The sequence below is a fragment of the Tursiops truncatus genome, chromosome 5, assembly GCF_011762595.2.
Source record: "Tursiops truncatus isolate mTurTru1 chromosome 5, mTurTru1.mat.Y, whole genome shotgun sequence".
Classification (NCBI taxonomy): domain Eukaryota; kingdom Metazoa; phylum Chordata; class Mammalia; order Artiodactyla; family Delphinidae; genus Tursiops; species Tursiops truncatus.
Window position 1 is genome coordinate 75,218,723 of NC_047038.1, and position 16,763 is coordinate 75,235,485.

The 16,763-nt window shown below is 40.8% G+C and overlaps 1 protein-coding gene across 1 annotated transcript in view; it reads left to right on the forward strand.

The window, feature by feature from the left end:
* The window catches only part of CRACD (capping protein inhibiting regulator of actin dynamics), a 273,931-nt gene that overhangs the window by 122,360 nt on the left and 134,808 nt on the right, over positions 1-16,763 (forward strand). Inside the window, exon 2 of the mRNA XM_073805295.1 lies at positions 8,951-9,099. The gene's annotated coding sequence lies outside the window, so the exon portion shown is untranslated. The remainder of the gene's footprint in view (positions 1-8,950; positions 9,100-16,763) is intronic.

A 16,763-nucleotide genomic window follows, 5' to 3' on the forward strand; every position in this document is an offset into this window, starting at 1 on the left:
TTCTTGCCAATTGGTATTGAGAATGGGCTGAGCATACACGGCTCGAAGTTGTGTCTGCCTGCAAAGCTGAAGCCACTCAGACAGAAACCTAACTCTACCTGGCCAGACCCAGCATCACGGTTACCAGTCTAGGCAGAAACCTTCCAAGAAATTCAGCTGCAGTTTCTCTGTTACAATCTGTTCTCAAGTGGCAGGTCACAGGCATCATGACTTGCAGAAGTAAATGAATCCTGGAGATGTGGTCCTGACACCCAGGCTTCCTGACTGCTGGACCGAGAGCTTGAAATACAGGGAACTGATTCTTAGCGCTTGTTTTCTGGGGGCGGACCGCACAGCCAGCAGGGGCTGTGAAACATCCTACACATGGCCATGGCAAATGGCAAATGTCCACATTTCAGTTTATTCAAAGGAGTTTACCTGGGGATACATACTCTGGGTCCACTGAAGGATCACAGTCAGGCCCTAGGGTATGGTACCAACTATATATGGCCTCATTATTCCTGATTTTGTTTTTGTGTCTGGAAACACCCAGATGTAGTCATTCTTGAATTGCAAACAAACTGTTAACATTTCAAGGGTTCTGCAAAGTTCCTCCTGAGGATGTGACAAAGGAAATGAATAGAGATGGGGAGGGGGTTCAAACCTAAGTGTTCAGCGTGGGACGAAAGATGAGTTCTAAATTGCTGCCTACACAGTACAGGGGCTTCCATGAAGCTGGTTTGGTGGAGCCAAACTCTTGCTGGGAGGCATAGACAGTAACAAAGACCCCAGTCTTTAGTTGCCTTACCTCTTCCTTAAAGCCAGGAAAGGATTACCTGCTTGATAAAAAGAGTGGAGATTGACAGGAGGATGTGCACCATGTGAAGGCGGTGGTAGAGGTGGTAGTTGTAGATGGCAGTAGGTGATGATGGGGAGGGTGATGGTGGTGGACGTGAGTGTTGTGTGTAGCCCACACTTGGATGTATGTGCTAGGTGCCCTTTTGTAGTTCCGCCCAAATGTCCATGCCTTCAACTCCTTTTTCTTTGGGAATTACCACTCCCTGGCCTCCATTCTCCAGGGATGACTCCCTGGCACCCATTTTTACACAGTGTTTAACTCTGACTCTCAGGTTATAGTAAATTATACTGACCCCAGTTGGGCCCAATCAGAGTCCAATTTGAATTGGAATTAAGAGATTTTAACCTTAATCGGTGCTGTACTGTTAAAAAGAAGAGATCTAAAAAAGGTGACATGACCCGTCTTCTGCCTGCCTTATAGAGTACCAAAAATGACCTGTAGAGAGAAAAACAAATAGTAGATACAAGGAGAGAAGCAGATACAAGCAATGGTCTGTAGGTCCAAGTTTTAAACTTTTTTCCGCAGCCAATCTGTACACTTATCCCAAAAGTTCTGTGTAAATATGTAAGTATAATTATAATAGATTATATTTATAATAACTATAATTTTTCGCTCAAGCTTGCCTAAGTCAGTTTCTGTTACATGTAATAAATGAATCCTGACAGATACAATATGATACTGTATTATGTTAAGATTCCTCACTCCACTTGTATTCTGAAATCTTATAAAGTAGCCAAAGATATCCTCCAAGATTATTGAATTGCCATCAATGCTTTATCCTTTTAAGGGTTTGTACACCCTAAGAAAAGGAAACGGAAGACAAGTGTCATCTTAAGTCATTACCTTTTTGAGGAAGCATTTCCAATTCAGCCTGAGTTAGGGGCCGTAATTGTGGGTTTCCATGGCATAGAACTGCCGGATAAAATGCAGGAGATGCCAATATTGCATCAGATATACCTACACCAAAAATTATTTATTGTTTATCTGAAGTTCAAATTTAATGGGGCATCCTGTATTTTCCTGGCAACCCTAGATCCATGCAAAGAGGTCCAGAATCAAGAGTTGTGCATGAGAAATTACCAGAAATTAGGTGTTGCTGGAGCATAAGCTTTATAGAGTTGGAGTCATTTAGGGAGTAGTGAGGGACAAAGCTATAGAGGAGGGCAGAGGCCAAGTCATAAAGGACCTTTTATCATGATACTTGCAACATGGTGGTAATTATTTGATGATTTTTCTGTTTCTCTCAGCTAGGGCAAGAGGTGCCTCTTCCCTCTTTCCCAACTCTCTAGCACAGCAGTTTCCAAGCTATAAATGAAGATTCGCTTCCTTCAAACAAAAAAAAATGTTTGTTTATAAGTGTTGAATATATTGAATATCATAAAACATTCATGAAATTGAAATTTTTAAAGAGTGAGATAAAGATAAAATTTTTAAATTTTATTTTATTGATTAACATTTCAAAAAAATTCCCTTTGCTTTATGAGAGCACAGTAACTGAATATATATCATTTTTTTGTTTTGTTTTGGTTTAATGCTGTGTGATACATTTGATGGTGTGATTATGAGTTCATTTTATTTTGATAATTGAGTTTTAACAGCCAAAAGAGATAATTCATAAAGAGGTATTGATCCAAATAGAAGAATGACATCATTGGCTGCACTTAGTGAATCAAAATATATTTTTTTCAATCACATTCAACAACTATGCCAAGATTTTTGTTTCAATTCAGCTAATAATTGTTATTTTCCCATGCCATACAATTATTCTTACAAATTATTATTAAGGTATTACATTTTTATATTTCTAACAAAGAGTTAAAACTCATTAAAATTCATTTGGAATATTTAGAAAATTCTGTTTCCAAGTTTTTAAAAGTGTGTACATATGAAGGTCTTTACAAGCTACTTGTTCTTTGAGCATCAAGTATTCACATATTCAAGTATTATTGCTAGCCATTGTCCTAGACTTTGGAGCTAGAACAGTGAACATACAACAGACAAAATTCCTGCCCTCATTCAGTGGGAGAGGGAGATGGACAATAACAGATAAACAAGTGTAGTCAAAATATGTTAGATGGTGATAAACATTAAAGAGAAAAATAAAGCAATTAAGGGGGATGGGAAGTGTTGGGAGTAGTTGCTGTTTTAGATGGGGGCCAGGGAAGGCCTCATGGGAAAGTGATATCTCAGTAAAAATCTGCAGGAGGTGCAGGAAGGTATCTGGGGAAATATTACAGGCAAAGGGAGCGGCCAGTGCAAAGGCCCTGAGGCAGCATGTGCCTGGCTTCTTTGAGTCATAGTACCGTTGGGGCTGGAGTGGAGTAAGTAAAGAAGAGGGGAAGAAGAGATGCTGTCAGTGAGGTAATAGTATAATGGACCAATCACATAGGAGCTTGTAGGCCATTGTAGGGAATTTGACTTTTACTCTGAGACATATGAGAAACCATTAGATGGTTTTGATCAGATGATTGTTAATAGAATGACTCTGGCTGCTGGGGGCAATGGTGCAGTGAAGGAGTTGGGGGAGTATATGCAGGCAGATCAACGAGGAAGCTGCTGCTGTAATCTGGGAGGGAGATGATGGTAGCTGGGACTAGCCTGGGAGCCTCGTAGCTGATGAGAAGTGGTTGTGGTCTTGATGTATTTTAAAGGTATATCAGTTAGTTGTCGGACAAGAAAATTAGGCTCGGGACAATTCGTCGTGGGAAGTGTGAGAAAGAGAGTGTGAATCATCATTTAAGGATGATTCCTGAAGGTGATGACTTCCATCGTTTTCAGCAACAACAAAATCACCTGATGGAAAACTCTCCAAACACCCATTTTCAAAGTATTCTTTTTAGAGTCAGTTTCCTTGAAAAGTGGTTATTTATCACTCATTATCAAAGCATCAACTTTATCAGAAAAGTAAATGACAACTAACTTATCAGCCTGAACGCCATTTAGAAAATCTGGAGGGGAAAAAAAGAATATACATGGTTTTGTTTTGTTTTTTTTTTCCCACCAAAAAACATCTCTTCTGAAGCATAGAGCTGACAGTTGCCTTCACTGAGGCAGTCAGGATATTTTAGAACACATCTACTTGAAAAGAGCAAATGTGAGTCAACCTAAAAGTTGACAAGTCTTCTTGGTGCAGTGGTGTGATATAACCAAGGAACCACTGTGTAGTATAAAATATTTTCATGCTCAATCCCATGTTATGCCAAGGTTTTACAGTGATTCTACTAAGTGCCATTGACATTCTGTCAAACTTGGTGCCTTTCCGGAGTCAACCTCCTTTATGTAATAGTTTGCCTCTGAATGATGCAACAAATGCCTTTCACAGCTGGTATTATCTTTTCCTGGACTCCTTTCTTCACCCCATCGATGTCACAGGCTCTCCATAAAACAGTTGTTTTTATTAAAGAAGTCATTTATTATTAGAACGTATATTTCTTCTGCTGTCCTTCTTCCTTAAGTGGCTTACTAAAAAAATAGTTCTTTATGAATTTCATTACTGAGACAGAAACATCTGTATTTCATCCAATCGTATGATAAATTTTGCATGTCAAGTAATTTTTAAGTATTTATTTCCTCAGATCTCTACCAACATTTTCTTCATCTATTGACTAAGGAGTGAATTTGATTGCCAATTTTCATCTGTGCATTATTTAATTATCAGTAAATTATTAATACCATTGGTTGATTTTTGTGTATTATTTAAATCATTTTTTACAGAGGCAGGGAGAACACATATTTCACAGATGATGTGTGGCTTGTTGTCTTTTGTTTAAAAATAATTATTACTGAGTGTTGTATTGAGTATCATAGTGACTTCACATCAGTGAAAAATAGATTTGTGTTCACATTTTGTAGACTTAATTGTAAAATGTCTTGCTGATCACACTGGCTGTACAGTATTGTTAGTTGTCCTTTTAAGGCACTTAGAATAAAGTTCATTCCTAATGATAGTGGATGTAAATCAATATTTCAAATACTCGTATTGACAGCTTCACATCTTGGGGGCTGATGTCTCATGAAACATCAGGTCAACGTTGTTTTCACCTCATAACGTTGTTGACCAAGAGCTCACGTTCGAAATTCTGGAAGCTTTGTGACGTCCTTGTGTTTATTTTTGTTTTCCTCTATTTGTTTCTCTGTAAAGAATAAAAGCAAAACTCTTACAAGTAAAATAGACCTTGTGTCTTTGAGACCAACAATAGGGGAGATGAGGAGACTTGTTCTGTCTGAAATCAGTGTTGTAGGGAGAAGATTCTTGGGTCATAAGAGTTGGGGTGAGAAGCTTTGGCTCTGCTTTTCGAAGACTGGCTAAAGGGTTAATCAGTGTTTATCTTTTTCAAAGAACCAACTTTTTGCCTTTGTTGATTTTTCTCTACTTATGATTGTTTTCTATCTCGTTCATTTATTTCTGCTCTTATTGTTATTTCCTCTTTCTTCAGATTTATTTCTATGTTCTTTTTCTAATTCCTCGGTATGGATATATAAATTATTGGTTTCTGACCTTTTAAAATATAGCTTAGCTGCATTTCACTGCTTTTTATTTGTCATCATTTTATTATTACTTAAGTCAAATTTTTTTCTAATTACGCTTGTGATTTCTTCTTTGACCCATGCTATTTAGATGTGTACTGCTTAATTTTCAAACATTTGAGATTTCTCTGGTTAACGTTTTTGTGTTGATTTCTAGCTTAATTGAAAACGTACTGTAATATATGTCAAAACTTTGATGAAGGGGAACAAGTGAGGGGGGGATGAACCTCTTACCCCTTCCTTACACCACAAACAAAAATTAATTTGAGATATATCATAGGCATAAACATAAAGCTAACACTGTAAAACTTCTTGAAAAAAAAGTAGGTGAATATCTTTTAGGCTTTGAGGTAGGCAGAGATTTCTTAAAGGATGTCAGAAGCACTAAATGTAAAGAAAAAAATGATAAGTCAAGATTCATCAGCATTAAAAGCTTCTGCTCATCAAAAGACTGTTAGAAATTGAAAAGGCAAACCGCAGGCTGGGAGAAAATATAAGTAATACATATACCTGATGCAGACTGGCATCAGAATATCAAAGGAACTCCTATAAATCAGTAATTTAAAAAAAACCACAATTTGAAAAAAATGGACTAAAGACTTGAACAGACACTGCACAAAGAAGATATGCACATCAAAACCTCGCACTGGAATGGCACAAACTAAAAGTCTGCCAATACCAAATGTTGATGAGGCTGTGTAAGCTGGAACTCTCACGTGTTACTGATGGGAGTATAAAATGATACAGCTATTTTGGGAAAATGGCAGTTTCTTGTAAGGTTAAATATTCACCAACTCTGTAATCTAGCAGTTCTACTCCTAGGTATTTATCCAAGAGGAATGAAAATATATATTCACAGAAAGACTTGTATAAAAATATTTATAACAGCTTTACTCGTAATAACCCTAAAATGGAAACAACCAAACATCCATCTATAAGAGAATATATTAAAAAGTTGTGGTATTTTCATACGATGGACTATGTATTGCTTAGCAATAACGAAGAGTGAACTCTTGAGACACCCAGCAGTGTAGGTGAATCTCAGAGACATTATGCCGAGTAAATAAAGCCAGACACAAAAGAGTACATCCTATAGCCCATTTTTTATGAAGTTCAAGAACAGGCAGAATTAATCTGTGGTAATAGTAATGAGAACAGTGCTTGCCTCTGGGATGTGGGGATCGACTAAAAGGCACCTGAGGGAACTTTCTGGAGTGATGGAAATGTTCCATATTTGTATTTTGTTGGCGATTACACAGTTGGATTTCTTTATCAAAATGTATAAAATTGTACACTTAAAGCCAGTCTATTTTACTGTATGTAAGTTTTACTTCAATTTAAAAAATGATACTGTTTTTGCAATTTCCTGTGAATCTGTATTACTTCTAAATAATAGGTTCAAAAAAGTACTCTGGTTTCCATTTGTTGAAATTTCTTGAAACTTTTATGATCCATGTGGTTAATTTCCATAAATGTCCATGTGTGTACCTTAAACACTACGTAATCAGTTGATGAGTGCAGTATTCTAAATAAATTTACAAGGTTGAGTTTGTAAATTGTGTTGTTCCAATCTTTTGTGTCCTTACTTTTTTTTTTTGCTTGTTTTGTGAGTTACTGAGAGATATGTGTTAAAATATTTTATAATCTTTACAATTTTAAATATATTAATCATAGGTATTTTAAAGACCATGTGCCATGACTTTATCTGGGTCACCTCTGGGTCTGTTTTCATTGTCTCTTTTTCTCTTAAGCCTGTGTCCTGGTATGCCTAGTAATTGTTGATTGAACGCAGGACATTATGTATAACGAATCATAGAGACTGTGGATGATGGTGTCTTTCTCCAGAGGCTGGCTTTTGCTTCTGATAGGCAGTTAGAGCAAGGCAGACCTCTTTAATGAGGGACTGACCTGATTTGAGGCTCAGTTCCAGTATTTTTAAGGCCTTCATCCTAGGGTGTAGCCCTTTAAGGGGTCCTAACTGAAAGCATGGGTTATTTACCTGGGCCTGGTGGGCCCTGAAGTCTAATTTTCATTCCTCCAGCATATGAAACTGGCAACTGCTCTGTTTAACTCCTCAGCCACTTAGCTGCCGTCTTCTGCTTGGGTTACGTCATTTATCAATGAGCGAACGCTTAGAGGGGCGGAATGTTGAGCTTGCTTCTCTGGACTTCCCTTCTCTTTGGAGTCTCCTCAGCCTTGTGAACCTGGCAAAAGCAGGCCTCTAAGCAGCAGCTTTCAGCTTGGCTTCTCAGCAGTTTTGCCCTGTGCCTCTTAAAGATCAGTAGATCTCTTGAGGGGAAAAGTAGTATGATGACTTGCCTCATTTCTATTTCCCTTCTCCCAAGATCTTGTCCTCTCATGTCCTGGCTGCCATGGTAGCACTCCAGTACCTTCAAATAGGTTTTAAAAATAATTTTATCTAGCTTTTCTAGCTGTGTTCAGTGGGAGTTGGTCTGATACAAGCTCGTCCCTCATAGCCAGGACTGGGAATCCTTCTCTAAGCCCACACTGTGAACTCCTCAAAAGGGCCCAACAGCCATTGTCATCCTGACAATTGAAGTGATTTCTTCCTGCATCATTGCCCCAGAATGTTGTCTTCTTTTCCTGGGCTTTGCAAAGGGCATATTTGAATCTGGGATTGTTTCCTGGACACTTCCCACCTCCTTTCCAGTTAAAATGTACAGTCATTACGTCATGGTTTTCATTTCATGTGTTTAGAAGCGATAGTGTGTGCCCTGCCCACGGGGAGCCCATCAACCTAGTTAACACAGTGGTTGGTATTTGAATAAAAAGGTGCTTTATTACCTCTGGGGGAGGAAATAATCTAATGATTACTGCCTTCACTTCTCTGCTGGGTTGACTTTGTGTCTTCTAGCTCCTTGAATTTTAGTTAAATTACAATGAAAAATAAATGCGAGAATTCTGTATATAGGAAGGATGGGAGCCTCAGTAGTCATGAATGTGATTCTTTCAGTCCCTTCAAAAGTGGGAACAGTTTATAATAAATGCTTTGAAGGCCCTAGAATAAATTTAGGCTAAGGAATGCAAACTTAATATTACTAAACCTAGGACTTCCCTGGTGGCACAGTGGTTAAGAATCCACCTGCCATTGCAGGAGACACGGGTTCAAGCCCTGGTCCGGGAAGATCCCACATACCGCGGAGCAACTAAGCCCGTGCGCCATGACTACCGAGTCTGCACTCTAGAGCCCACAAGCCACAACTACTGAGCCCGCGTGCCGCAACTGCTGAAGCCCGCACACCTAGAGCCCGTGCTCGGCAACGAGAGAAGCCGCCGCAATGAGAAGTCTGTACACCGCAACAAAGAGTAGCCCCTGCTCGCCGCAACTAGAGAAAGCCCGTGCGCAGCAACTAAGACCCAACGCAGCCAAATATAATTAAATAATAAATAAATTCATTAAAAAATATATTACTAAACCTAATTGGAAACCTCAAAAACAACAAAAACAAAAAGCCTCTTTTGTAATGACTTCTGCCAAAGAATGGATAAGGGATTTATTTTAAAGGTGTCCCCGGAGAGAACTGATGATATAAAGCTCTTGATGTTTTGTTTTTTTCTCAACAGTTCACAAGAGCAGTGATTCCCAGGCTTTCTCAACAATGTACTCTATTTCCTGGCACATGTACCACTGAGGGTGAAGTCTCCTTTTTACAAGAAGCAAATTTTGGAGGAGAGCTCTGTAACAAGGAAAGGCCGTGTGGCTATTCAGAGAGGTAAGACATTTGTTTAGAGGATGGGGAAGGAAGTAGCTTACAAAGAAAATACTAAATAATATTTCATTTATTGTGAATGGGACTCAAAATGGATAATATACATTTCACTACATAGCAAGTTAAAAGATCCTTGTCACTGATGATCTTCTAATTCTAGATTTAATTCCCAGTCTTTTTACTTACCAGCTGTGTAAACTTGGACAAATCATGTAAATTCTCAGAGCCCCAGTTCTTTCACCTATAAAAGAAAATTTCATATGAAAATGCTTTGCAAATGGGAGAGTGCAATATAAAAGTGTTAATTGTTATTGTTAATTACTGTTATTGGTTGCTGTTGTAAAATTCTATGGAATAGTTGGTGGCCTTGTGTCTCATGGTGCGTTTGGACCTTAGAACTTGGTACCGTGAATTTGGGGGCTTTGTCCTGAGTGCCGGGAGTGGAAGGCATTCTCCACCTGCCCCCCTGTAAGAACAACATCACACCATTCTTTCTGCTGCAGATATCTGTCACCTACTTTTTGAAAGTTGGGCGGGGACGGGTGGAAGTTAAGGACAAGATCAAAGGAGAGAAAATAACAGCTACCTGTGTTAGTTGTTACAACAAGCATTGTATTAAGTATTGTTTGGTTTAATCCACATACCAAGCCTTGGAAGATGGGTGTTATTCCTATCATGACATTTTTCCTCAAGAAACAGGATTCCTTAGGGAATCACTTAAAAGGAGATAAAAACTGTTTTGGTTTATCGTGATTGGGGAGATATTATTGGATGGAGGGAATTTGAAGTTTTTAATTTTTTATAATGTTTTTTGATGCACAGGTACAGCTTCTGTAATTATAAAGTGGCTAATTAAAAATAAATAATGGGGGCTTCTGTGGTGGCGCAGTGGTTGAGGGTCCGCCTGCCGATGCAGGGGGCGTGGGTTCGTGCCCCGGTCCGGGAGGATCCCGCGTGCCGCGGAGCGGCTGGGCCCGTGAGCCATGGACGCTGAGCCTGCGCGTCGGGAGCCTGTGCTCCGCAACGGCAGAGGCCACCAACGGTGAGAGGCCCGCGTACCACACACACACAAAAAAAATGGATTTTTAAAAATCTTTGTTGAGCACCTCTTATGAACTAGGTATTGTTCTAGATGCTTGTTCTCATCAATGAACAAAACAGGTGACGATCCCTGCCCTCCTGGAGCTTGTTCTATCACAGAGGGAGAATGATAATAAATAATGCATGCGATAGAGAATTAAATAAATTACTAGGCTATTAGAAGTCAGTAAGAATATGGAAAAAAGAAAAAAGTAGAGCCAAGTAAAGGGAATTGGGAATATGCTGGGTGGGTGGGAGGACAGTTTGCAGGGTTAAATGGAGTAGCAGGGTCTGCCTTATTGAAGAATGACAGGAATTTGGGGGGTAGCCCTGGTGTGTTCCCAGCAGAGATGCAGCTGATGCAAAGCCCCTAAGAAGGGAACATGGTCAGATGTCGCAGGCACAGCTAGGAGGCCTGTGGGTGGGAAGGAGAGTAGCAATGTCAGCTCCAGAGGAAATAATATCATTTCCTTGGTTTAGATACATAAGAAAAGTTACCTTGTTTTCTTCTTTTCTATCTGGTTTATCCTAAGTGTCTTTCCTCCCGCAATTAAAATATACACGCATACAATAAGTAAATTACACTTCCACCACCCTATTACTTTCCTAGTGTTGCTGTAACAAAATACCACAAACTGGGTGGCTTAAAACAACAGAAATGTATTGTCTCACATTTCTGCAGGCTAGAAGTCCAAAAGCAAGGTAGGGCCAGTGCTCCTTCAGAGACATGTAGGGGAGCATCCTTCCCGGCCTCTTTGGAGCTTGTGGTGATGGCTGGCATTGGCTGCCATTCCTTGGTCTGCAGCTGCCTCACTCCAGTCTCTCCGTCCACAGTCATTCTCCCTATGTGTTTGTGTCTCCCTATGTGAGATTTTCCCTATGGTTTGTGTCTTCCCTTGGCTGTCCTTCCTCTTATAAGGATGCCAGACATACTGGATTAAGGGTCTAACCTACTCCAGTGGGACTTCATCTTAACTATGACATCTGCAATCACCCATTTCCAAGTAAGGTCACATTCTGAGGTACTGGGGGGTTAGGAATTCAATGCATTTGTCGGGGGGACACATTCAACCATAGCGGCACCTTAAATAATAAATAATAGGCATTACTATTACCATCTTGAAAGTGGAGAAACAGGCTCCAAAAGGTTAAATGACTTGCCCAAGGTCAGAGTCAGTAAGCGGAAGAGCCTGGTCAGTGTGATTTTATCATGGGCTTTATCAGTGTGATTTTATCATGGTGTGGCAGTGATGTCAGGATGGAGGTGACAGGGAATTGCTCAGCTTAAGACAGGAGTTACACACATATGACATTGCAGTCCTCATCCATGCTGCTTAACCATAAGATAGCCCCAAATTGATGCTCTACCTCAGCATTGCTATCAAAGGGAGAATAGATGCCCCTGCATAGCCCACTCCCCATTTTGCATTTCATTCATAGCATGACAAACATAGGAAACAGATGCTTTTCCCCTCTTTTAGGATTTTTTTCCAGAAAAATCATGCTACAACTTCTGTGGCATGTAGAACATTTTGTGACAGGACCACATGTTTTTTTCTCACACAACATAGGGAAAAAATAAGACTCTCTGAGTCAGTTGGCATATTGCAATAGAATTAGGGGATTTTGAAAGCGTTTAATATATTTTGCTTTCTCATTATATTTAAACATTTCTTCTTGATATGCAGCTTGTCTAGCCATTTGTGAGCCTGAAATCAATATTAGAACCTTATTTTAGGCTTAGTCTTGAGGGATACACCAAGAAAAGGAAGGACTCACCAAAACAGAACCGAACACTTTTCCGTGAGTCACAGGGAGGAGTGACATCGTTAACAGAACCAAACCTGGGTCCACTCACCCTCGTGCAGTAAAGTCAACTACTGACACTTGGTTGTGGTGAAGGAAAGTACAGCATGTATTGCAGGGCACCAGGCAAGGAGAACAGGCAGCTCATGCTCCAAAGACCTGAAATCCCTGATGGCTTTTAGGGAAGGGTTTTTTTTTTTTTTTTTTTTGCGATACGCGGGCCTCTCACTGTTGTGGCCTCTCCCGTTGCGGAGCACAGGCTCCAGACGCGCAGGCTCAGCGGCCATGGCTCACGGGCCCAGCCACTCCGCGGCATGTGGAATCTTCCCTGACCGGGACACGAACCCGTGTCCCCTGCATCAGCAGGCGGACTCTCAACCACTGCGCCACCAGGGAAGCCCAGGGAAGGAGTTTTAAAGGCAGTGTGAGGGAGGGGTCTTCAGGGTGCATATCAGCTCATGGACAATTCTCGGATTGGTTGGCATCAAGGTGAAGTTTCAAACTTCATCAGCCTTCTGGTTTCAACCAGTCTAGGGCCTATGTGCTTGTGGTCACAGTTTTCATCTGGTAGGGGCTGCTTCCTGTAAAAACAACTTAGGAATGTGTGTCAGGCCTTTATCTATATCTTTCAAGGAACTGGGAGTTTGGTGATTCTGCGATATGTTGGATTTATAGTCTAAATTGTTACCAGTTTCCTGGCCCAACAGCTATTCTTTGTTTCTGCATCTTCACATTTCATAATCATTAACTCTTGAGCCAGCATTTAGAGACTCAAGGGAGGCCTGGAAGACGAAAGCAAAAGCCTTTTACTTCAAAGGACAGACACACGGGGGCTTGTATACGGTTTCAGTCTCCCCTTTTCTTTGATACTCCTCAGTCTTAAGGGGAACAGGTTCAGGAAAAGAAAGGAAGTAAAGTTTTGGATAGAGAGGTTAGTCATAAACTCAGCAGAGGAACTCAGTTTTAGGGGGACTCTGTTTCAGCATCCCTGGTCCAGGCTGAATGCATGAAGCCATTGAAGGCAGGAGTCCCAGAAGAATGTCTAAGCCTTGGTCAACGAAACCAAACACTCAAAGCTAAGCATTAAGTCTAGGAGATGAGACCGAGCCATGGTTGGAAAAAATGTCATTAGGGCAAAACCAGAAAGATTACAGCTACATCAAGAAGTAGAGTGGGAGACCAACTGAGTGGTTTAGAAAATTGGTTGGGTGACGGTTTGGGAGGCCTGTTAGTCTATGGCCCTGACTGCATGGCGTAGGGCACAAGGCGGAAGGTGTTGGGTAAGACTGAGCAGTCCCATACCTGCTTTTCCTAAATATGATGGTTAGCCATTTTTGTTGTTGTTGTTACATAATCTTGCAGTTTCTTTTCAAGTTCCCTTCTATTTACCTCTATTCTCAATATTTTTATTCCTTCTAAGTTCTTGGGCTTTTCTTTCCGCTTAACAGCTGACCGCTTTGGATCTGTGTGTGGAAGCATATGTTCTTCTTAGTATCAAAAAGAAGGGGAAAAAAAACTGTGTTTCTTCCAAAGATGTTTCTGTTCTTTGTTAAAATCGATTTTCTTTGATCCTAAAAGTGTGTGGAGAGAGCCAGTTCTTCGTATTTTGGTACTGAATTGAAATGACCCATAGTTTTGTCTGATGTCACCACCACAGAAGGGCATTCCCCAGAGCACGGCTGGGTCACACGGGCCGGCAGGGGGCGCAGGGGCTAGTGAACGCAGGTGCACCCCATCCACTTGTGATTCTCCAGCCACACCGGTCACTGCTGCTGATGGTACAGGGCCAAGCAAGTCAGGGGTAGTAGGTTAGAATTACTTCTGGGCAACAGACATTCTGGGAAAACACTAGACTTTCTGTAAGAAGAACCAAAAGGTGACAAATATTAGAACCTAGAGACCTATTTAATCCCTCTTTTCACTATGGAAGGAAATAAAATCCTCCCTGTTTCCAGGTAGATTGTTGAGCAATGAGAAATAGTTAGGCCATTAATTAGAAAACATCTCATTATAAAATATTTATTTTTTATTCAGGTGAAATGCACACAACGTAAAATTAACCACTTTCAAGTGAACTATTCAGTGGCGCTTAGTACATTCACCATATTGTACACCAACACCTCTGTCTCGTCCCCAAATGTGTTCGTGACCCCCAAATAAAACGCCACACCCATTAAGTAATTACTCCGTGTTTCTCCCTCTCCTCAACCCTTGGAAACCACCACTCTGCTTTCTGTTTCTATGAGTTTACCTATTCTAGCTGTTTCATATAAATAGAATCTTATGATACATGACTTTCTGTGTCTGGTAAAACATGTATTTTAAATTACAAGTCATTTATTTTTCCTGTCTGCTCTTAGCATTACACTGGGAGAGCTGGGGTGCTATGGGAGAATTCATCTCTCTCTACTTAGGACCTAAGAAAACCTCTTCAGGAATATCTGCTTCACTTTGGTTGCTGGCGAGCTTCTCTTCATGAGACAAGTAACAGTTCAGAATTAAGCTACTTAATTTGCAAGGGTATGAAGAATTCGACTTTACCTTATTTCACTTATATCCTCAATCCCCTCCAGCATCCTCTCCCCTCCACCGTGCCCCACCACCTCCAATTTATGTCTTGTCTAGCAGTCTGGACACCAATTTATCCCATTATCCAAATGAACCTGTAATTGATATTGTGGCATCGGGATACTAGAGATTATATGGCCGGCCTAAACAACAAAGCATAGTCTCCCCTCAGGGAGTAAAATGATACCAGCCGTTGAAGACGAAAATTTGAGAAATACTTTACACTCTCCTCTCTTAGGGAGGTTGCTCATCCTCCCTCCTCCCTTCTCTTCCTGATGAAATAGAGGCTGTTGGGGGAGGGCTTTGGGATGCAGACAGCAGAGGCTTGAAATTAGATTCCTCTCTCCATCTGCCAGAGGTAACCCAAGATGAGTTGCACAGATGAAGCTGGCAAAGAAATGGAGAACTGGATGGCAAACAAGGTCCTAAGGGGACGAAAATCCTAGCTAAATCCTTTTGTGGGAGCAAAACAGCCTGCTGATCTAATAATGCAGGATCCAAGAAATAATTGGTGTAGTGCTAGTGGTTTAGTGAATGCAAGTTTCTTTTCCGTAGACCCCCTGGGAGTGTTATTAACATGCTCTGTGGGATGACAGTTAAATATGGGACAAATTATGACTTGTCTCCCTCAGTTGGTGATTATCATGTACTGTTTTATGTGTTAGGTAAAATTGAACCATCAACTGTCTGCTCTGAAATATCTCTTCCAGGAGCCTGAAAATACCACTTTAGAGTAACTGATGGATTTGACAGCGTACAGCAGTGACTGGGATGCGCTGGGGCATTTCTGTTGATTCCCCTCCCTTCTCTCCCTCCCTCCCTCCCTTGTTCCCTCCTTCTCTCCTCTCTCCCCATCTCCCTCCCTTCATTAACATGTATGGAACTTGTTATGCACCAGACCTTGTGCTAAGGGCTAAGGATATGAAATTAGACCCTGCCACCCAGGAGATCCTGGTCACCCCCTCCTTCCTCTCTTCTCTCCATTGCCTTCTGTTCTTCTGCTATTACAGAGAACTCTAAGCAGTTGTATATTTGTCTGTCACCTATGGTAGGAAGTAGCTTCTAAAGGCCAGAGTTCTTCCTGCCTTTGAGCCTTTGAATCTAGCATTGCCCTAGCAGAACTTTATTGAATTGAATTCAGATATGTAAACAGATAACCGGATAAAATTCGATTAGTGATATTTGAGAGAGTTTTTGCACAGAGTGCCTGGAAGCACAAAGGGCAGAGTAAACAACTGCCAAAGGGAACCAGAGGGCCTCCCAGAGGTGTCATTGGAGCTGTCTTGAAAGATGAGAAGGTGTTTGCCAGATAAACAAGGGGGGCACACAGTCTCCAGAGGTCACACCTGTGTGAATATGTTTCTTGGGAGGGGCTCTCTGATCCTCTAAATCCTACCCTTTCCTTCTTTAATGAAATTTCAGGAAGTAAATGATTTGCTTGATTTGCTTTGGATATAGCCCTGGGACAGAATAGGCATCTTTGCAGAAAGTGACAGGCTTGTTTCTTCTAGGGGCTAAAGCCCTTCCCCCACCAAAATAAAGCTCTGCTGACTTCCTCACCCCTAAAACGCCACTTGCTTTAATCTTACTTTTCCATATTGAAATAAGTTTTAAAAATTCAAAGTTTCGTTTCCTAAACGAGTTCGAGTTGGAGCCAAGATTTCACTTCCATGAGCCTCTCACCATTGTAGCAAACGTGGACGGGATGGCTGCAACTCCTCTGCAGCAGAGGCTTACAAACAAGCAACGGGGAGACAGTTTCTGCACCCAAAGAGCCTGAAATGCACGCCAAACAGGAAGCTAACATCAGCACAGAAATGCGCCTTCTCTACCGTTTACTATTAAAGCAAAGTCTTCCATGCATGCAGAATTGACATTGAGACTCTTTGAAATAAATGACTGTAGTCCTGAACTGAAGTTTAGAAGTTTAGAGGCCCAGGGAACACTGAGGAGAACTATACTTACTGGAAGATTTACCAGAAAAAGGAAAAAGCACCTTTAGTCTAAACTTGACTGGTATATATTTTAAGAAGCCTCAGAAAGTCCTTCCCATGCGGAAAAATACCCCCAAAAGGAACATTTAAGACAGACTTAAATTTTATATTAAGCATTTGCTTATATATACGCAAGTCTTTTAAGAACCTCTATCACTTTTTATTTCATTTATTTGTGATAAATGTTGGTGTTTTGTGGGACTTAAGAATTTCTTGGAA